Source organism: Spermophilus citellus, assembly GCF_964194105.1.
Source record: "Spermophilus citellus genome assembly, chromosome: 9".
In the NCBI taxonomy this organism is placed as follows: Eukaryota; Metazoa; Chordata; class Mammalia; order Rodentia; family Sciuridae; genus Spermophilus; species Spermophilus citellus.
The window spans coordinates 127,509,997-127,531,999 of NC_138191.1; the positions used below are offsets into that span (position 1 = coordinate 127,509,997).

The 22,003-nt window shown below is 61.4% G+C and overlaps 1 protein-coding gene across 2 annotated transcripts in view; it reads right to left on the reverse strand.

Moving 5' to 3' along the window:
- ARHGEF10L (Rho guanine nucleotide exchange factor 10 like) overlaps positions 1-21,787 on the reverse strand; it is a 115,872-nt gene extending 94,085 nt beyond the window's left edge. Inside the window, exons 1-2 of one of the 2 annotated variants that reach the window (XM_081305454.1) lie at positions 21,629-21,787; positions 11,901-11,995 (exon numbers count right to left, since the gene is read on the reverse strand). The gene's annotated coding sequence lies outside the window, so the exon portion shown is untranslated. The remainder of the gene's footprint in view (positions 1-11,900; positions 11,996-21,628) is intronic. The other variant, XM_081305453.1, reaches the window with a different exon arrangement.
- Positions 21,788-22,003: the final 216 nt, after the last annotated feature.

Consider the following 22,003-nt stretch of genomic DNA (forward strand, 5'->3'; position numbering starts at 1 on the left):
GGCCCACCCTCAGCCAGTGGGTCTGGGGCTTAGCACTGCACCCACAATCTCAGGTGGGAGCCTTCCTCCACACCTGCAGAGCTCCCGAACCTGACCTTCCCCAAGAGCCTGCTGGGCATGGGGCACCCGCCAGAACCGGAGGAGGGGCTCCTGCCCGTGGGGGCCCCTCCCTGGACCTCTGTCTCCGGCCCACCTTGTGGAAGTGGGAGTTGAGTTCTGCAGGCACAGCATCTGGGTTGGTCTGAACTGGGTCGGCCTAGGACGGCTGCACGGCTGGATGCTGTGGTCCCCCGCAGGCCACCCAGTGCCTCTGTCACGGCCTGCCTGTCCTGTCCCTGCCTGTCTCTGGAGGCCCCTCCTCCCCCGGCTCTGCACTCCAGGTGTGGAGTGTCTTAGGTGCTGTAGAGATGTCTGCGGGAGAAGCCAGAGACACCCAATCCTCCCTCCTGGATCATTCCCAGCAAATGCAAAGATGCTGTGCTCCTGCCCACCTTGGTCACACACAGAACCTCCCTGATGCCACATGTCCTCCACCGGTCCCGGTCCCCCTAGAGGTGAGGCCAGGCTCTCTCGGCTCTCCTTCACTCTCTCCTGAGCTAGCTACCTGCAGTCGGGTGTGAGCCAGCCCAGAGGTCACCAGAGGCCCAGACCCAATAAGCTCCACCTCACAGCCCTCCCTGGCCCTCTGGGCTCCTCGTCCTGCCCAGACCCTCCTGTCAGACAGGACATTCCCAGGCTCAGCCCCCAGACAGTCCCCACCCCCAACCTCACTCACTTTGTGATTTCTAACGTGTATGGTGAGCTGCAGCCTGGACTTCCCTGGAATCAGACCCTGCCCGCTGCCTGCGAGTACCCGCGCCCGTGCCCCACCAGGCTGCCGAACCTCAACAGAGCAGCACCCAACTCCTGAGCGCCAGCCCTGCCAAAACTCAAGCCCTGCTCCTCCCAGCCCCGCCTGTCTCACCCCACAGCAGCCCCATCCTGCCAGGGCCTCTGGCCAAAACCCTGGTGTCGTCCTGGATACCCCTCCCCACACCCAGGTCCATCAGCAAACCTGCTGGCTCTGCCTTCCAGACACACCCAGCCTCCCAATGGCTCGCCACCTTCAAGGCTACCACTGCCCCAAACTACCAGCACCTGGGACCTCTGCTGGTCTCTGCTTCCACCTACCTCCCCGCCCCACTCACTGTGTTCTCAGCACCACAGCAAGGGAATCCTCTGCCCAGACCCTGGTGTGCTTTCCTCTCTCAGGACCCTCATCCTGGCCTATGAGGCCCCACCACTGTGTGACTCCATTCCTCCATCTCTCCTGTGGCTTACTCCACTCTAGTCATGACAGCCTGGCACTTCCTTGAAGACCCAAGAACACTCCTACCCCAGGGCCTTTGCACTTGCTGTTCCCTCTGCCTGGGATGCTCTTCCCAGGTATACCCATATGGCCGGCTCCCTCACCGTCAGGTTTCTGCTCCATGGTCACCATATGGGGCAGGGCCACACTCATGGCCCTGGTGCTCTGCCTGACCCTGCTATCTGTCCTCACAGCATGAACACCTCCCAACATCTCCAGCACATTTTCAGTAACGTGTCTCTACCACTTTCCTCCTATGGTAGGAAGGCTCTGCAAAGGAAGGACACCCCGCTGCTGCTGTCCACAGCCCTGGAACCGAGCCTGGCATGCAGGGACCCCAGGCCACTGGATGAACAAAGCAACACTGGTCCCGAGGACAAGGTGGCCGCGGCCCAGCGGTGGGACACCCACTGCTGGAGGTGGAGGTGCCTCCCCATCTGAGGCGGCCTGCAGCCGGCAGCTCCTCCCAGGCAGCTTCACACACACCCCCACTGTGCTGCACCAGGGGCGGTTCCCCAAAACCAGTGTGGGAAGGTCTGGGGCCAAGGCAGGGAGTGATGGGAGAGGGTGGGGCGGGTGGAGGAAGGACTTGGGCTATTTTTAAAAACTTGCTCCCCAAAAGACCGCATTCTTCCTCTGGTGAGTCAGAAGCATGTGGCCAAGCAAGGGCGCAGGACCCGGGAGCCTCACGGCGGCCATGGCCCACACTCTGTGGGCAGGTGGGACCCAGGTGCAGCCAGCTTGCCAGTGAGGGGCAAGGCCAGCGTGGCTGGGGCTGGCGGCCATGCAGAGCTGAGGGTCCCCCTCAAAGCCCACAGGTGGCTGAGATCTCCGTCTTCAGGCCTCAGCTGTAGCTCCATCCAGGAAGGGACCTTCCACTCTGAGCCCTCAAGAAGAAACAGCCTTTGCAAACTGAGACCCGAGCGAGCTCAGCCCCAGACAAGGCAGGGCAACTGGCAGCCGCGTCTGAGCTCCCACCAGCATGGCATGGAGCCAGGTGCCGTCCGCCGCCCGCCCAGGAGAGCTCTGGCTGAACTGGCAAAGTGGCCTGCACCTGAGACCCAGGGCCTCGGCTACTCCAGGCCAGGGCCACACCACTGCCTCCAGCCCTCACGCGGGCCCTGGGGGCGGACCAGCCCCATCCCAGAGGAGGAGGCTGACCCAGAGAGGCAGGGCCATCGGAATCTGATTCCAAGTCCAAAGCCAGAGAGACCCACCAGGACCAGGCCAGTGGGCCTGGGAGACCAACGGGTCCACCCTACACCCGTGCACTGGACTTCAAGAGAAGAGGTCCGGCGTCCAGCGAGTGGCAAGGGGCAGTGGCCTGGCTGCAGCTGTTCAGGGAGAGGGAGGAGGAGCCGGCGACCATGACAGGGATTCACCTGAACCCTGCTGCCTGAGGCAGGGTCGAGTCCGTGACCTTGACCCCTGTAGCCACTGTCCCCGATCCAGGCCTTCTGTCACTATTAGCTTAACGAAGACCGGGAGCCCACTGACCCTGCAGTGGGATTCACCAGGAGCTGGGCAACTGAGATGCTGCCCGCACCTGGCCCTACAGAGAACCCTAACGCCCTCCTGGTCTCCCCCTCCCTGGGCACTGCGACCACACAGGGCACGGTACCCGGGGGCCCACCCCGCCCAGCTCCTGCTTCTCATAGTGGAAAATTGCACTTGGGATGCTCTGAAGTAGCCCCTGCTCCTCAGGGGGACAGGGGTGTGGTTTTTAGAGACTGAGGCTGGGTCCCACTGTGACCCTGAGGTTATTTCCCTGCCCTGATCCTAGCTTCTCTCCCACTGAGAATCCCACCACACAGGGTGTTCCAAGAATTGGCTGAGGTACCTGCTTAGCACACACAGGCCCTGGGTTCAATTCCCAGCTCGGTGATGCGCACGCCTGTGATCCCAGCAGTTTGGGAGGCTGAGGCAGGAGGACTGTGAATTCAAAGCCAGCCTCAGCAACTTAGCAACACCCTATCTCTAAATATTTTTTAAAGGGCTGAGGATGTGGCTCAGAGATTAAAAGCCTCTGGGTTCAATCCCTGGTACCCAAAAAAAAAAAATCATTCACGTGAAGTGCTTTGCTGAGAACCTGGAACACAGTAGCTGCTCAATAATTTATTGAATGAATAAACGACCCACTCTTCCTACAGGAGGCAGCATGGCAGCTACAAAGGCAGGTCCCAGGCCAGAGCCGAGGACTTGCACAGCCCCATCACTGCCCTTCAGGGCCTGCTGAGGCAGTGCAAGCTGGGCCTGGGGGCAGCCCTCCTGTAGCAACTGACCCCCACTGTGGAGAAGGGGTAACCACTAACGTGCTCTGAGACAGCCACCAGCTGGGCCTGACCTGACCTAACACACTTGGCCACCTCAACTCCCTGACCCTCTACCTGACTCCCTGACCCTCTACCTGACTCCTCTTGATTGCAGGGAGGGGCCCCACAGGAAGGAGAGGATCTGCACCCCAGGCGGTGAGGAGGGGTGCTCCCCCCCCAGAACTGACCCAGGAGAGCTGCCAACACCAGGTGGCTATTTCCTTACTAAACCTTAAAAATATCCTGCTAAAACAGGGACAGCAGATCTGCCCCTGGCAGCAGACTGACAGCAGCAGCACTGGCTGCCTCTGAGCCAGGAGGTTCCAAGTAGCCTCTCAGAGACTGAGGCTGGGAAGGGCAACGGGGGCTCCCCCCAGCAAGCGGGCACAGCCACCTGGATGCTGCCTGCCAAGACTGAGTCCTCCCTGGGTCCACCCAGGTCTCCCACACGGCATCCTGCTGGACCGGAGGTCTCCAGCCCCCAACCCTGGGGACCACTGGTTCAACCTGCAGGGGGTGACGGAAAGCCCTCTCTCTGACCCCTCTGCCCTCCTGCGCCTGCCCTGAGCAGCCAGGCCACAGGGACAGGGCTGGGCTGATGAGCACGTGGCCTTGGCTCCTTGGTCACGGCTGTGGGGAGGCAAGGAAGGGCTGCAGGGCTTCACTGGGATTCAGGGACTGTCCAACATTCAGGCTCCACCGTCCCAAGTCTGACGCTGGCCCCTGGTACTCTGGTGCCATGTGGCGACCGGCCCTACACTGAGGACATCAAGGCCTGGCAAGGACCCGGTGATTCTGCCTCCATGTGGCCTAGGCGAGGCACCCTCCTGCCCTGGCCTCCACGGCCCCACCTCCCAACGGTCACTTGCATTTTATGCCAAACCAGACCTCGGCACCAAGGCACGTGGGCAGCTGCAGGCCCTTTTCCCTCCTGCTTTTCCCAGGGGCAGCAGGGGCAACAGGGACAGGGCAGGCTGGGATTTCACACCTCTATCCCACCTGATTCGCACAGCTGATCCACGCAGGGAGTGGCTCTCACCTGGGGGCTGCTGGGCCCCCCAGGGGACGTCTGGCAACAGTGGCTGCCACACCTGGGTGGGGGGGGCATCCATCAGGCAGGCACCAAGCACGCTGTGACACAAAGGGGCCCCACAGAAGAACCACCAGCCCAAGTGTCACTCCCACCAAGGTGGAGAAACCCTGATCTGAGGGCAGCTGGCCAGGTCCCTTGGGGACACAGAGCAGGCAGAAGTCTCCTAATGCAGGGTCACCTTACCTCTACCAGTCACAGGGAACATGGACCAAGTCACCACGGCTGGTCCCCACCGCGGGGGGAGAGACCCCGGACATGGTGTCCAAGGAAACTGCCCTGCACTGCGTGGCTTTGTGATGTCCCCACCAGGCTGTGGCGGGGCAGAGGCCAGGGCCCGAGTCTCTCCCCCACCTGGCCCAGCATCTGGGACACAGGAGGCGGGGAGCGGGCAGGGAGAGGCGCTGCCCCTCTCCACAGCAGGGACCTGCCAGCCTCTCCACAGCCTGGCCCCAGCCCTGCTCCCGGCACTGTCTCCTGAGCTCATGAATCCACGACCAGTCCTGGGCCGGCTGCCCTGCGTCCCGGAGGCCAGCCTAGTTCATGGACCGCACAGTTCCCTGAAGCTGCTCCCACGGGCCGGCCTGCTGTCCTGCCTCAGGGTGGGGGACAGGCAGGGCCTGCCCCTGGAGCCGTGGTGCTGCGGGGGCCACTGGGCAAGCGTGGAAGGCAGCAGCCAGGGCGTCCGTGGGGACGCGGGGCTGGAGGAGCTCTGGAGGGCAGCCTGGGCCCAGCTGGGGGCCAGGAACACCGTCTAGCGGCTACTGCTCCTTGACAGTGGGCAGAAGCACGGACCCGGCAGCAGAGCGGTGGGCGCAGGGCGGAGGGCGGAGGGCGGCAGGGGCAGACACGGAGCTGCCACCAAAAGCCACAGTGACAGTGTCAGGAGGCGGAGCCTTGGGAGGTCATAGGTCATGGAGTGGAGCCCTCAGGATGAGATGAGATCCCTTTAAAGAGGCCTCGGGAGCCACCTGCACCTCTGCCCACGAGGCGCTGCAGGAAACTCGGCCACACAGCAGCCCGACAGCGCCTGGCCTTGCACCCCCACCTCCGGGTGCTGCTGCCCCTGCGCACAGGGTCGCTCAGCTGGGGCTGGTGCTATGACAGGGCTTCCGACCTGCAGGCTACCCTGCTCCCGCGTGCCAGGGCCACCTCACCCAGGTCCTCCCGCATCGGGATGGGCATTCACCCAGTGGAGTCCAGGTCCCGGGACTGGGCACAGGATGACGCAACAGCTCTTGGGTGGCCCCAGGTCACTGGGCAGGGAGCGCCCCATCTGCCCAGCATACCTGCAGGGCCACAGCCCTCGGGGCCCAGCGCCACTCCAAGCCCTGGATCCTATAATTACCCCAGGCTGTCCACAGCCCCAAGGGAGGGATGCTGTCACCCTGCTTCACAGACCGGGCAATGGAGGCCCACGGCCAACCACAGGGACACGGCTGCAGCCAGGCCGGCCACTGCCCCTGCCTCCAGCCCAAAGGGGACGCGAGCACAGACGTCAGGCGCCACAGCGGGGCTCATGCTGCCTGGGATCCACCCGGGGACCATGAGGAACTGGAGGACAGGACGCCCACAGGCAGCATGGCGAGAGGGGAGCTTAGGGACAAGCAAACAAAGTGTCTGTCCCAGTGGTGCCCAGGAAATGCGCCAGCTGCACTGCCCCCACGGGCCTCCAAGAGCAGCCCACTGCAGGTCTGCCACAGTGTGGATCCAGACTGTCCCCCAAGGGCTGGTGCTATTGGGAGGAGAGGAACACTTAGGCGGTGGGGCCTGAGGGAAGAGGGCGTGACCTTGACAGGGGTATTGAGATCCGGGCCTCTTCCTGGTTCTAGCTTTGCTTCCAGACCCCCATGAGATGGCAGCTCCTCCCTCACACACTCCGCCAGGACGCGCGTGGGCCCAAAGGTACAGCCCCACCCGCCATGGACCAAAATCTCTAAAACCATGAGCCAAATTAAACCTTGCAGTTTTTAAATATTGATAGTCTCAGGTGGTTTGTCACAGTAATGGAGAGCTGACTGACAGGGCCCATCTGACAGGCACATCTGAGACTCAGGCCCCATGGTGCCAACCTCTGCCTGACCAGCACCTGCCCTGCTGTGGCTGAGGGTACTGTTGATGACATCAGGACGCCCTTAGGGCTGGCGGCATCTGTCCCCCTTCTAACACGGCTGCTGAAACGGTGTCCCCAGACCAGGGCAGGAGCCGACAGCAGTTTCCGGGCCAAGCATTTTGCATCTCCCCCACCAGATGCTCCTGGGAGGAGGAGGGGTGTCGAAGAGGCTGAAGTGCACCCTGGCAGCCAAGCCAGAATTGCTCCCTGAGGAGCCTAACACAGGGGGCGGGAACGCAGGCTGGGATCAAGCGGGGGGGGGGGGGGGGGGGGGGGGGGGGGGCTCCCAACCCTGGCGTACTGCCTAGCCACCAGGCACCTTCTTCCCTGAGCCTCAGTTTACTCATCTGCAAACTGGGCGTAATGACACCTGGAGACCCGCCAAGTAATGGCCTCGGTGAGTCCAGGCTCACGAGGCCCACAGCCAAGTCCCACTCCGGGTGCCAGAGATGCACCTGTGAACAGAAGAGAGCAAGGCAGAGCCCAAGGGCACTCACTGGGCCTGCCCTGGGCCTGGCACTGTGGGCACTTCAAAACCACCACCCGGGTCTGAGTTACAGACCCACACCACACAAGACTCACTGTCCCCCTGGGGCCGGGGCTCTAGATCTGCCTCCCGCACCCTGGCCCCATGGCATCCTCTGGAGCCCCTCAGAACACGGCTCCTTGGTGGGTGCAGTGGCACACACCTGTCATCCCAGCAGCTCAGGAGGCTGAGGCAGGAGGATCACAGGTTCAAAGCCAGCCTCAGCAACTCAGTGAGGCCCTAAGCAACTTAATGAGACCCTGTCTCAAAATAAAAAATAAAAAAGGGCTGGGGGTGTGGCTCAGTGGTTAAGCATCTTTAGGTTCGATCCCCAGTAACAAAAATGATGACCATAATAACAATAAAAAAGCGGGAACTGTGGTGCTCTATGCGTTAACTCCATGCAGCTCGCACAACTCTGCAGGGGGGAGACCCAGGCCCCACCCGACTCCCTACTTTCCACCCAGTGTCCTGCCGAGGACAGTGGCTGAGTCCATCCACTGCTTTACCCACAATGTCTAGCACCTGGCACGTCGTGGCAGGACTTCCGTAATCGTGTGCTGCACTGAACTGAATTTTAACAAGTGAAGCCCAGAGAGGCAAAACAACTTGCCCAAGGCCACACAGCTGGAGTGGGCAGCCAAGCCAGGCCCTGTCTGTGCAATGCAGCTGTCCTGATGGACCACCTGGGGCCTGGCAGCCTCTGCAGGCCCTTTCCCAGGCAGGCTTCCCAGGGCACCAGGCACCGCGCCTCCCGGCCCAGGGAGGAGCAGGGATCTGCGGAGCCCATGTTAGGAAAAATAACCCAAAGATGACAGAAGTGTCCTGGCAGAGGTAGGGCCAGCCCGTGGGTCACATGCCCAGGGTATTCTGGGCCTAGCTGTCTGCAGGCAGGCCGGGGGCAGCCCAGGGACCCACCCCACCCGGCCGTGCACAGCAAGCACAGCCTCAGGGCCTGGGGGGCCTCCCCACCCCCAGCTCCAGCCTCCCAGGGATGCAGGCCTCACTCCCCTCAGAGGCAGGTCACCCAGCTTTAGGTGACCACTTAAGGGCCTGGGCAGGGAGACAGCCGCCCCCTTGGCAGAGTGGACTTGCTGTCCCAGTCTCTTAGAGGGAGCCCCTGGGGCCGAGCAAGGCACAGGCACCTGCCCCAAACCGCCTGAGGGTAAGGCCAGGACTGCTCCCTGCTGCTCACAGCCGGGCAGGAATGTGGCTCAGCCTGGGCCCCCGGCCACCAACGGTCTTCCAGAGGTGCCCGTTTGGTGGGCCATGTGATCATCCAATGTCACCCAGGAGAGCCCATAGCACATCACTAAGGTGCCCGAGTGGGGCCTGCCCGCCTCCCGGGACCCCCAATGTGACCCCACTTCGCAGACGGGGAACATGTGAGCCAAGGAGAAGCCAAGGAAACCCCAGACACCTCGGACACCACGGCGTCCCTGTGGGACCTGGTGGGAAACACGGGGACTCTGCAGGGCCACCCTCACTGCTGTGACCCTGAGCTGGCCCCGGGCTCAGTGGACCAGTCCACACGGCTCTGCCCCCGCAGCTGGGCCTGTGGGCTCCCTGCGCCGGACCCCAGGGGCTCAGGCCAAGCAGGGATGCGAGGGGACGGAGGGACGCGCACAGAGCCCAGGGCAGGGTTGGAAACCTGGCTCTCCAGGGTACCCCGTCCCGGTCTGGCTAGGGGGACAGTCTCCTGCCATAGTCCCTGCAGACCAAGTGGTCTCTGCCAGGGCCTGAACTCCTCCCACGAGGGCCCACTGCCCAGACGCACCTGTTCTGACCCCAGGCCCCACAGGACAACCTGAACATAGGTGCCGGACCGGCCCGTCCAAGGTGGAGGTGGGACTCCTACCCGCTTCCGTCTCTCACACTCACCCTGGCACAGGGCCCTCCAGAGTGTCCCCCCAGACCCCTTTCCCTGGGGGACTTCCAAGACCAACTCTCCTACTTCCAACAACTATTGGTGGGGACTGGCTGTGATTGTCCCCAAATTGAGAAATAAATGGAACACAGGAGGCCCAGATGTCAGGACAGTGGCAGAAGCGAGGAGCTAAGCCAGGCCAACTGGTTTCAGAGGCCAAGGCTCCCAGTGGCCTCAGCGGCGCAGCCCCCGTCCCACCCTCACCCCATCTGAGACCCACAGATGGGAGGGGCTGGGCGTGGGTGCAGGGGGCCTGGCCTGCAGGACGGGGCTGAGGCCAGGGAGGAGGTGGGCACTGGGAGGGCCCCGGTCCTCCCTGCCCGGCCGAGGGAGCCACGCGATGCACGTTCCTCTGCCTGCCCCATCCACAGCCCCACAGAGCCGCAGGCCACAGGTCCACTGTGCGCCCCTTCTCCCTGCTCACCCCCTCCTGCCCCTGCCCGTCCTATTGGCTGGGCCCAGCTGTAGCCAGGCCTCGGGGGAGCACCTAGGAAACAAAGGGAACCTGGCCTTGGGGAGGGCAGAGGCTCCACCTGCTCCAGGCACAAAGGCTCGGAGGACGAGACCCTCCCTGGACCCACAGGCCCTCCGCACCCACGACCTGGAACACTCCACCTTCACCCAGAGCCTCGGGACAAGCTGATCAGGGAAGTCTTCCACGGTGCCCGCTGGGCGGCCGACCTCCCAGTCCTGGGCACCAACGCCTGGACGGCGACCCCGGGCCTTTTCTGACAGCCCCACTGGACCCAGGTCCTCCAGGAGGGTGACACCTTTCCTTCTGTCTCCAGGTCCCAGGGCAGAGCCCAGGAACGAGGGCTGGTGGGAGGATGGGCAGGGGGACGGACGGAAGGACGGACCAGTCCATCAGTGGTGGATGGAGGGTGGGATGAGAGACCAGACGGACTGACGGACGGGTGGGTGGCGGGAGTATGCAGGTGAAGATGGACAGACAGGCAGACGGGTGGGTGGACGGGAAGACGGCGGCACAGGTGCCGGCTGGAGGGCAGAGGAGAGGAGCGAAATCACCAGGGGCCACCAGCACGCGCCCAGGGCTCTACTCTGACCTGGGACTCGCTGGAACCGGCGGCCCAGGAACCCCGGTGCTGCCCCAAGTTCAGTCCGTCTCCACCTTCTGCTGACCCTGGGTCCCCTCCTGACCTGGCACCCTATGCAGAATGGGCCCCGGACTGTTGGGAAGGCCCGAGTCTCTGTTCATTCCTGTCATTCAACAACAGGCCTCATCAGGGCCCAGGGACGTGAGAACAGAACTGAGGCCACCACGCCACCTGCTCCACAGCCAGGTAAGGAGACAGGCAGGGACTGGCTTCGGAATCCCTAGGAGCCAGGCAGGAGGCTCCCCAGTTGTCCAGAAGCCCCCTGTGCTTCGCGGCCAGCCAGGCCAGGCCCGCGCCCTCCGCCAGCGCGTCTAGCTGGAGCCCGGCCGGCGACTGCTCCTGGACCCGAGGCTTCAGAGGGCCTGTGCGCAGGGAGGGCTATCCAAAGTGCACAGTGGGCTGGAGCGCGGCACAGCAGGGACGTCACCATCCCTCCCTGCCAGCCGGGTCCTAGGCCTCGTCCCCACTCCCTCCTCTGCCAAGGAGGCCTGCCATCCCGCGTGGGGCTGCCCGACCAGGCTGGGCTCTGGCGGTCGGAGGGCTCACAGTGACAGTGCCTTGCTGGCCCCCGCCGTCCTCCTGGGACTCACTGGTGAGCACTTCCACTCTGACTTGTCACCACTACTCAAGGGGGACCCGGGTGACCTCCCATCTGGGACCCCAGAGAACTGTTTTGGCCAAGAGCTGTGCATGAGGGGACGCGGGTGGGGCGGGGCCTGTCCCCTGGTGACGCGGCCAGCAGCCCATCCTCTGCACTTGCTGCCCGGGCTCTGATTGTCACTCCCACCCTCAGGGCCGGCTCGGCCAGCACTGCCCAGCACATACCAGGCCCTGGTCCTGCCCAGCCCAGCTCTCCTGTGAGGGGACTCCGTGCTTGGCCCTAGGCGCGTGGGGCCCTGGTGCTCACCCAACCCAGGCCTAAGGGCGCTTGCCTCCTGGGTACGCAGTGAGCGGCTGGCACAGCGACCTGGCATGGAGGTGCTCACCCCGGAGCTGGTGCCAAGCAGTGACTGAGCCACAAGCTGCCAGGCTGTCACTCAGCCTCCCCTCACCCCCCGGGAAAGAGGACCGAAGCAGAAAAAGGTCCGGTTGTCGCAGACCCCGAGTCCAGAAACCTGACACTCTGCGTCACAGCTGGTCCCAACTCGGGACGGCTCCACTCGGGATTCGGGTGGTGTGAAGAGCCCACCTCACCACAGCCCAGCACAGCGGCCAACAAGTCACCAAGACGCACACTCGTTATTCCAGGACAGCTCTGAGCCGAGGAGCCTGTCCAACCGGAGGCCCGTGGGAGCGTTCTGAGGCCTCTCAGGCAGCGGGCTGGACGGGAGGGACGTCCGCCTGGCAAGTCAAAAGCGTTTTTTACTTAATATGTATTTTCAGTTCACAGTGGGTTTTTGGAACATGGTCCCATCAGAGGTCAAGAGCAACAGTACAGGCACTGGCAGAGACCCTGGACTTTTGCTCACCGCAGCAGTGGCACAGCCCAGTAATTCCAGCAAGTCAGGAGGCTGAGGCAGGAGGATCGCAAGTTCAAGGCCTGTTTCAGCAACGCAGTGAGAGCCTCTCAAAATAAATAATAAAAATAGGGCCGGGATGTGGCTCAGTGGTAAAGTCCCAGGGTTCAAGCCCAGCACCGACCTGCCTGTTTACAGAAGACGAAACTGAAGCCGGGGGAAACCGGGAGGTACAGTGCCCACACTCTCCCGCCGGCCTCAGGAAGTCGTGGATCTGAACCCTAAGCCTGGCTCCCAGGGCGGGGCCTCCTGAGGCCCTGGAGCAGGGACCTGGATGCTAGGACTCTGGCCCAGGTCTGTCCCACACAGCTGTGAGATGGGCAAGGGGCTGAGCCCCAGCAGGGCACACAGGCTTATGATAAGACTTAGCAGGGTGGGCCGGGCGCAGTGGCACACACCTGTAACTCCAGTGCCTTGAGAGTTACAGAGCCAGCCTCAGCAACTTACTGAGGCCTTCAGAAACTCAGTGAGACCCTGTCTCTAATAAAATACAAACAGGGCAGGGGAAGTGGCTCAGTGGTCACGTGCCCCTGAGTTCAATCCCCTGTAACCCACCCCACCCCCCCGCGCCAAAAAAAGAGAGAGATCAGTCCCAGCCGGGATGCCATGCTAAGCTGGGATGCCACGCTAAGCTGCGTGACCTCAAACAAGTTGCTTGTCCTCTCTGAGTCTCAGAAACCTTATTTGGAAACAAGAATGAGCAGTTGGGAATCACTGGGGAAGCAGCAGGGTTCAGAGAACGCCCCAGGAACCAGACTCTATCAACAGCCTGGGAAGGATCCCTGGTTTGCTGTCCTTTCCAGCCCAGGCCCTGCCCAGGACAAACAGTTCTGACTGTGTCACTCCTTGGCCTGAAACACAGCCAAGCCCCACATCACCCCCACCCCCTCCCCCACACTCTCGCCCAGCCCTGGGCCCCTCCCTCTTCCTAACTCTGCTAAGCAGCCCCCACCCTCCGACTGGTGGCCCGTCTGCCTCCCCCAGGGACTGAGGCTAACAGTGTCACCGGCCCCTTGCCCAGCACCTAGTAGTCGCTCAACAAACACGTGGTAGAAAGAGGAAAGTGCGGATGGACAGAGAAAACAAAACAAATTCACAGTCCACAGCTTTGGTGCCTCCCTGCGGAACAGAAGTGTGGGGGAGCCCTTGTTCGCTCCCCCCACCACCCCCCAGCAGGGCTCCTCCCTGCACCCAGCCTGGCGCCTGCTGGAGCCTCACTCCTCCCCCTTCTGTGCTGGGAGCCACAACGGCACTGGCACTGCAGACCAGGGGACTGAGCTCAGCAGCAGGAGCAGGTGAGTCCTGCGCCCCCGGCCCCAGGCCAGTGATGCCTAAATGTGAGGCTCCCTGGAATTCCCTCAGGACCCCTCCCAGGTGGAACCCTCGGTCTCCCCGAGACCCACCCCCACGAGCCATCTCACTTCCCGCCCTGCCCCCCAGGTACTCAGATGGAGGCCTTCCTCACCCCGCCACACCCCGCCCTCCGCTCCTTCCTAGGTCCCCAAGGAGCCCCACACCTGCAGCCAGTTCTCCCAGCAGGTGACTGCAGTGATGGGGACGGGGCAGTTGGGGCAGTTGTGACGCCGCGGAGGAGGCACAGGGCGGAGCATTTACTCAGCACCTCCCCACGCTCCTTAGGTGTGCCCACCTCCAAGTCACTGGGCAGCGTCCACTGGGCTGGGGCTTCCTCTCCTCTCTGGCCTGTCCCCGGCCTGCAACACGGAGCCACGTGCTTCACGTCATGGCACACAGAAAATTATTTTTTAATAAATTATGTAGGAAAAAATCAATCTCTCTCGCTCTCCCCCTCCCGGTTGGACACAACACCTTTATTTTATTATTTTTATGTGGTGTGAGACCAATCCCAGGACCTCACACGCGCTAGGTGAGCGCTCTACCCCTGAGCCCCAGCCCCAGCCCCAGCCCAAGGACCAATCTCAGATGTTCACAGCTGGATGCGTGGAGCTGTACTTAATTAGTAGAGATATTTGCAGACAATAGGAAGGAACCCCCTTCCCTGGGCTCCACAGCCCCTTCCCCAAGCGCAGTGCTTCCTGTTGCTCAAACTGGACAGGTTTATCCAGCCTCAGGACCTTTGCACATCTGAACTCCCTGCAGGGAACAGTTTTCCCAGGGTTCTCTGCAGGCCGGCTCCTCCTTGTCCCTCAGGCATCAGCCTCCCTGGCCCCTCTGCCTGGCCCTTGGCAGGCACCTCTCCACCCCATCCCCACCTGCCACCCTCATTCTACCCTCACTTACCCCTTCACAGGACTTGGTACAAAACAGAGTTACTTTATCAGTTGGGTTTTCTATCTTTGCTGCTGTGGGTTAATACGTGGTTTATTCCAGTGTGTGTTCCAACACTGTCCCCAGAGTGGCAGTGCTGAGAGGTAGTGGGCCTTTAAGGTGGAGCCTTGGGTCAGTTGGGGGCATGCCCTCAGGACAGACCATGGGACTCCAGTCTCTGCTTCTCTGGCAATGTAACCTCACCCTCTTACACACACTCCTACCACCGTGGTGCCATCCACCAGGAGGCCCTCACCGGAGCTGTGCTCATGCCAGCACTAGACCCTTGAACCTCCAGAACTGTGGGCTCTACCTCTCTTTTCATGATGGCTACCCAGGCTCAGGTATTTCATTATAGTACCGGTAGTACCAGACTACTCTGTCTGCCATCCTGTAAGACCCAGGGGACAAGGTCATCATCTGCCTGCTCTCTGTTTTAACCGAAAGGGATCAGAACATGTCCCTCCAAAATATCCACACACCCCATAAGGATTATTTCGACCTAAAGCACTTGAGCAGCAGAAGGAAGAAATCTGGGGGCTGGGGATGTGGCTCAGGCGGTAGCTCGCTCGCCTGGCATGCGTGCGGCCCGGGTTCGATCCTCAGCACCACATACCAACAAAGATGTTGTGTCCACCGAGAACTAAAAAATAAATATTAAAAATTCTCTCTCTCTCTCCTTCTCTCTCTCTCACTCTCTCTTTAAAAAAAAAAAAAGAAATCTGTGCCGTCCCCATCCCTGCCTAAACCCAGGGCATAAATTTCCCTCCTGAAGGTGAGAGGAAGGTGCCCCTTCCCCTACCAGGAAGAATGGCTCTTAACTGCATAACGAACAGCCTGACTAAGCAATAAGCAACCCTTATCTACCCCACACTTCTCCCAGAACTCCCTGCCCGAGGAGCGAGGCCCTGCTCCTGTCTAGTCACTTCACAATTTATCATCCTTTATGAAAGTGGCACTTCCGCCCCAGGGCTGACCACTTCTTTGGGTTTTCACTTCATCTCTGCGAAGCCACAGCGTAATAAACACACACGCACAGGTATGTTCGCACTTCTTACAGGTATGTTCACACTCACACGTGATTCACACCAGTAAAACCCACGTGCCTTCCTCTCACCAACCTGCCCTTGTCAGTCTGCAGACCCCAGCGCAGAGCCTGAGCGGGCAGAGGAAGAGCCTCTGCTCCCCGCAGCACAGCGGGGACACCGCTCCACCCGCGCACAGCCACAGCCAGGCGCTGTCCCAAGCACCCCTCACAGCACCCCTCAAGGTTCCTGTCAATGCCACACCCTGAGACACGGGGCTAGGACTATCCCAATTTACAGATGGGGAAAGTGAGGTACAAAGGAGTCCAGTGAGTCACCCAAGACCAGGAGAGGCGGAGACCCAGCAGGGCGCGTCCAGCTGCAGCCCTCACAGGCCTGGCCCAGGAGACCTGCAGGGTGCGTGCCGACGGAGCAGAGGGCCCTGAGTGGGGGGCCATGTGTCCAGGGAGGCTGTCTCCAGGTGGGGTGTCTCCAAGTGGGGCTACCTCCAGTTGGGGGTGTCTCCAGGTGGGGGGGTCTCCAGGTGGGGAGGTCTCCAGGTGGGGAGGTCTCCAGGTGGAGGGTCTCCAGGTGGGGGGTGTCTCCAGGTGGGGGTGTCTCCAGGTGGGAGGTGTCTCCAGGTGGGGGTGTCTCCAGGTGGGAGGTGTCTCCAAGTGGGGCTACCTCCAGGTAGGGTGTCTCCAAGTGGGGCTACCTCCAGGTGGGGGGTCTCCAAGTGGTGTCTCCAGGTGGGGGTGTCTCCAGGTGGGAGGTGTCTCCAGGTGGGGAGGTCTCCAGGTGGAGGGTCTCCAGGTGGGGAGGTCTCCAGGTGGAGGGTCTCCAGGTGGGGGGTGTCTCCAGGTGGAGGTCTCCAGGTGGGGAGGCCTCCAGGTGCGGGGGGGGGGGGGGGGGGGGGTGTCTCCAGGTGGGGAGGTCTCCAGGTGGGGAGGTCTCCAGGTGGGGGGAGGTCTCCAGGTGGAGGGTCTCCAGGTGGGGGTCTCCAGGTGCGGGGGTGTCTCCAGGATTACTCTTTCTGAACTTGGCAAGCTTCTTCAGAGGCCAAGCAAGCAGTATAATTTAAAGTAAAATAAACCTTCGTTTCACAAGCAATTGAAAGGTTCTGGGTGACATCTAGGTTCAGGGATGTTTTTCTTCAGTTTCCAGACCCTGTTTCCTACTTAATTTAACCATTGTCTGTCTAGGAACTTCACTAGGAAGCCCACTGCTGCAGGCGCTCTGGATGCTAATGGCTGGAGCCTGAGGGGCTTTTACAGGCGGAAGGCACTGGAAACAGGCTCCAGAGAAGAGGGAATGAAGACCAGCCCCACCTGGGCGCCAGGTGCCATCATGAGCAGGTGCCACCAAAGTCCACTGCTCTGCCCTGGGCCAGGGCTGCATCTGCAGGAGAGCTACTGGGTCAGGAAGGAGGATGGAGGCCGAAGGAGGATGACCCCAGGGCAGGGAGCTGGGCCCAGACCCGACAAGAGGTGGCACAACGTGCTGGGGCCAGGAGGTCAGCTGTCCTCCCCATCATCAGAGCACAGGACCCTGCAGGGGTTTGGGAGGCACAGCGGGGATGTCCTGCAGGCTGGCTCCGGCTGCCCAGCGTCAGGACCACAGCAAGAAGGCAACTGCCCGGGCCTCTGCCTTGGAGCGGCAAAACAGAGACGATGGGAGCCCATGTCTAGGGAGAAGGATGGAACACGCTCCCCTGCGCTACGGCTGCCGTGGCGCCTGCACTCACAGCAGAAGCCAAGGAGCTGCCCTCTCCATAGTCATGAGGCTTTATCATCAACTCTTTCCTGATACTGACCTCTTGGCCCACGAGGGCACTGGGGGTCTGTCCTCAGCCTTGACCCTGGGTCACAGGGTGACAAACCCAGCTGTGACAACTGGACCTCAGCAACACTGGGCAAAGCACTCACCTTAGCCTCAAACAAAGAATGGCACCGGGAGACTCCCTCCTTCCCTGCACACCTCAACGGGAGAAGGAAAGACAGAGTCTCATGGGGAATGTGCAAAGACCCGGGGCCTGCCTGCCGCACTGCACTCACACCCACTGGCCATGGGAAGGCACTCCACGGCTCAAGCTTCCTCATCTGCAGGGCAGGGAGGAGTTAAAGAGAGGACCACGAAGGGCCTGCACAGAGCTGCCTGCGAACACACAGGCTCCCAATTCCCTGCCCACGGGAGGCCGGAGGCTGCAGAAACCTCCATTAGCCCCCTGTACTGCTGCAGGAGACCACCTTCCACGTACGTCATGTTGGGCAGGTGTTAAAATGGAAGCCTGTTTTGAGACCCCACCAGCCACAGATGCAGGGGTTGAAACTGCAGCCACTGCGGGGACAGCAGGACACTACCAAGAAACCTCAGCGATGTGCAGGCAGGGGGCGATCCACAGAGCCGAGGCCTAGGGTGTCCCGAGGCCTAGGGTGTCCCGTGCTGACACCAGATGCCCGCGGCCTCCAGGAAGCCCAGCGCTTCCCCGCCCTGCCACAGGCCGCCCACCGTGTGGACTCCTGGTCCCCGACACCTGGGCAGACAGAAGCCCGGGCCTCTGAGCCTTTGTAGGCACTGCTTCTCCTCCGACATAGCCCAACACAGCCCTGGTGCTGCGCATTGGGTCACCATGCCACATCCACACTTTTAATGACAGCCCTGTTTGACACCAGCTTGAAAATGTTCTATAACTCAGCAATCAGCTCCTGTGTGTCAGTACAAGCTGACCCCAGCACACAGCTGCACAGGCCCATCCCAGGTCACACCCGTGTCCTACCCAGAGATGACAGACTTTGCCAGGGCAACAGTCAGACCACTACTCAATTACCTGGTCCCTGAATCCATCTGGATGGGTCACACCCAGTTGCCTAGCCACCCCCAGACACCTCTGGCCACACACGTGTCCTGGAGGTCACACCTGAACCACTGGACTTGTACACAGTGTGTCCTCAGACACCAATGCCATGGCCTCCCAGATGTCTATCACCCCAAGTGTGGTCACACAATCAACGCTCCCCCCTCTTATTTTTTTGTACTGGGGATGGCTCCAGGGGAGTTCTCCCACTGAGCCACATCCCCAGTCCTTTTAGTTTATTATTTTGAGACAGGATCATCACAAGTTGCTGAGGACCTCATGAAGTTGCTGAGGCTGGCCTTGAACTTGCAGTCCTCCTGCCTCAGCCTTCCAAGCTGCTGGGATTGCAGGCGTACACCATAGTACCTGGCCCCTCCTTTTCTTGGTGCACGATGACAGCTCACTCACCAGACCGGGAGCCACCTGAGCTGAGGACAGTTTACAACCCCGCCACCACCAAGGCAGGCCCAGCCCAGTAGCTGCTCCCCCCACTCTGTACCCACAGGGATCCTAAAACTAGCAAAAACATAAGCTCCAGGACAGAAGCTAGGCCCTGATTGCTCTCTGCAGGACCCTAGTGGTGTGCGGTACCTGCTGGTACCGGTCCTCCAGGGGAAAGACCCTGATCTGCTGTGTGCCAATCTCTAAGGTGTCCGTGTTCCTGCTAAGGTCAATTTCAAGCTAAAAACATGACATCGTTGAACAGAGTGGAAAGAGATGTGCATAGCAACCCATTAGTTATGTTACACACACAACACACACACACAAGGGCACAAATAACTGAGTGCATACGTAAGAAAACACGACAACTGGGAAGTAATTTGAATGTCTGTTGCTTTTGTTTTCAATGATTTATTAACTAAAAATTTATGTCTCAGCCAGGTCCAGTGGCTCACTATAATCCCAGGGACTTGGGAGGATCACAAGTTCAAGGCCAGCCTGGGCAATATAGTGAGACTCCCTTTCAAAATAAAAAATAAAAAGGCTGGGGATGTGGTTCAGGGTAGAGCACCCCTGGGTTCAATCCCCAGTACCAAAAATAAATGAAAAAAATAAATAAATGTAAGGGCTCACAACTTTTTACAGTAGTAGTTTAGAAGTGGCTCCCAGATTTCCAATTTTACCAACCAGTTCTCGTGCATCAGCACAAGCTGACCCAAGCCCACCACGGCCCAGAGTTCTGTAAGGACTGGCCCATTGCTCTGGGGAGGACCAGGACCCCAAAGGAAGGCAGAGCTATGTCCTTCACCAAGGCAGTGAGACCCCAGGAACTCTCTGGGGACACGGGCACAGGAGGAGCTGAAGGGGGCCCAAAAAGAGAACAGGAGGGTCAAAGAGAACTCTGGCACTCTGTGGACCCTAAGTCTGATCCTAACCCTGGAGGGTGGGACAGCAGCGGGCCGGGCTGCCGGGCAGATGGCGCAGTTGAGGCTGAAGACAAGCAGGCAGAAGCAGGCAAGGACGCAGCAGCTACAGAAACCAGGCTTGAGGCCGGCTCCCCCGCTGACAGATGCGACCTTGGGCAGTCCCTGAAAGGCTGCGTGCTCATTTTCCTCATCTGTAAGACAGGTTTGAGCCGATCTTCCCTGCCTAATTATCAGGGCTGATGTCCAAACAGAGATAGTGGACATGAAGTGCGACATAGACTCAAGCTGTTATTATCATGTCTTCTATATCACCCACCTTATCACTTCAGGATTAACCCAGGAAGACCATGTTCTTTTCACTCTGCACCTTCTCACAGTATTGAGGCCCCTTACCCAGCTCCTGGTACTAGCAGACACTATACACATCTGTTAGTGATATCTCTCTCTGTACTGCGGATTGAAATTGAACCCAGGCCACTTAACTACTGAGCTTACATCAAAGCCCTTTTTATTTTTTATTTTGAGACAAAGTTGCTTAGGGTCTCACTAAGTTGCTGAGGCTGGCCTCAAACTTGAGATCCTCCTGCTTCAGCCTCCCAAGCCACTGGGATTACAAGCCTGCACTGTTGAGCCAGGCTTACTCCTCAAATTAACAGTGGGCCTTCCCTTCATACTAACCTGGTTCCCAGGCCCTCCAAGGTACCCACCAGCTTTTCCCACCCCCAGACTCCTCCAAAATTAAAACTGGAAACAGCAGAATTTAGGAACCAACCAATTCCAGCCATTATTTATGGAGCATCTGCTGTGTGCCAGGCACTGTTCCAGGCTGGTGACCAAGGACAGAGATGGTCCCTGTACTCAAAGGCTTTCAGTGTTCTAGAAGGTGTAAAGGAGTCACCCTAAGAGCGCTGGAGTCCTGCCTGGCTTTCGGGAGAGGACGCACCCTCAAGTGAGAACTATTCAAGAGAGAGTGGACTGGAGGGCAAAGGTTTTCTGGAGGAAGTGAAGGGACAGGGGCCTGGGGAAGGCAGAATCCAACACAGTGTGAGGCTTTAAACAATGGGATCAGGAGCTGGAGCAGCGGGAGGGTAAGGACATCCCCCACCCCACAGCCGCAGGGACCCTGGAGCACGGAGAAGGTCCACCTGCGTCCTCCTTTCTCCTCTGTGCATATGGGGCCTAGACACAGACGGGTGAGTGGAGGGATGGACAGGTGGACAGACGGATGCTGTAGCCTGTGGCCATCTGGGAGGGGCTCTGCATGTTTAATGAACCCATCAGCCTGCCCTCTCTCCCCAGCATCCTCCTAGAGCAGATGGGGCTTGGGGCAGGGGGCGGGGCTTCCCCTGGCTGAATCTCTAAGTGAGGCCAAGGACTTTGAGGGAGGGGACTGAGCGCCAAAGCTCCCCCCCACACACACCTCCCAACCGCTTTGAGCCGCCCTCCCCACTCCAGGCTCTCGGGGCCAAAGGAAGATCCCTGACCCTTGCTCCAGGACCCACCCTTGGACAGGGAGGGAGGAGAGGCCTCCCCTCTCCTGCATCAAGCCTGGGCTCCCCTCAGGGGCCACCCGGAGCAGGAGGCTGGTTTCCATCCTCCGGAGGACGCGCCGGAGGACTCCCGCCCCTGACCCAGGGAGTGTCCAGGTCTGACCCGGCTCCGCGGCCACGGCCTGCAGCTGACCCAGCATCCTTTCCGTCCACAGTCCCCTCCTGCTGGAGGCAGTCCCTGTCCGGCGCTGGGCCAGGACCCGGGGTGGGAGAGGCCGACCCAAACACAGGCGACAGGCGCGTCCTCTGGCTTCTGCAAACCCAGCGGCCCGCCCTGCCCACCCGAGTCGGCCGGGCCGCGGGGACGGTCGGGGAGAGCGAGGCACGGGGTCGTGGGACCTAACCGTCCCCACCCCCGCGGGCTGGAGTCGCACACGCGGAGGCGGCGGCACCAAGCCGCTGGGGACCGGGCCCGGCACAGGCCGCGAGGGCCCCACCCCCACGCGGTGGCCTCCCTCGGGCGCCACGCGGAGGGCCCGCGCGGAGGGCAGTCCCGGCCGCGGGGACGCTGGCCCGGACGCACACAGACCCACGGGCGGATGCGACCCGGCCACGCACGGGCGACACAAAGGCCGCGCGCTCGGCGCCGCTCACTCACCGGCCGCCGCGCGGGCCGCTGCGTCCTCCGCGCCGCTCACAAAGGCGCCGGGCGCCGGGCGCCGCGCCCGCAGCTCGTCCGGCCGCCGTGGGCGCCCATGGCCGGACGGCGCCCCGACCAATGGCCGCGCCGCCCGCCGGCCCGCGCCGCCGAGCCCTGGGCCGCCCCGCGCAGGCGACACGCGCGCCCCCGCCCGCCGGCCCCGGGCTGAGGTCAGCGGCCAACCCCTGCGGGCCGCGCGGCCACGCCCACCGCGGGGTCTCGCGGGCGGGGCGAGGGGCGAGGGACGCGGGGAGGGGGCGCGCGCCCCGGGCCGCCGCCCCGCGTCCTGCGCTCGCTGCCGCGGGAAGGTCCCGGGCACCCGGCGGCCTCCTC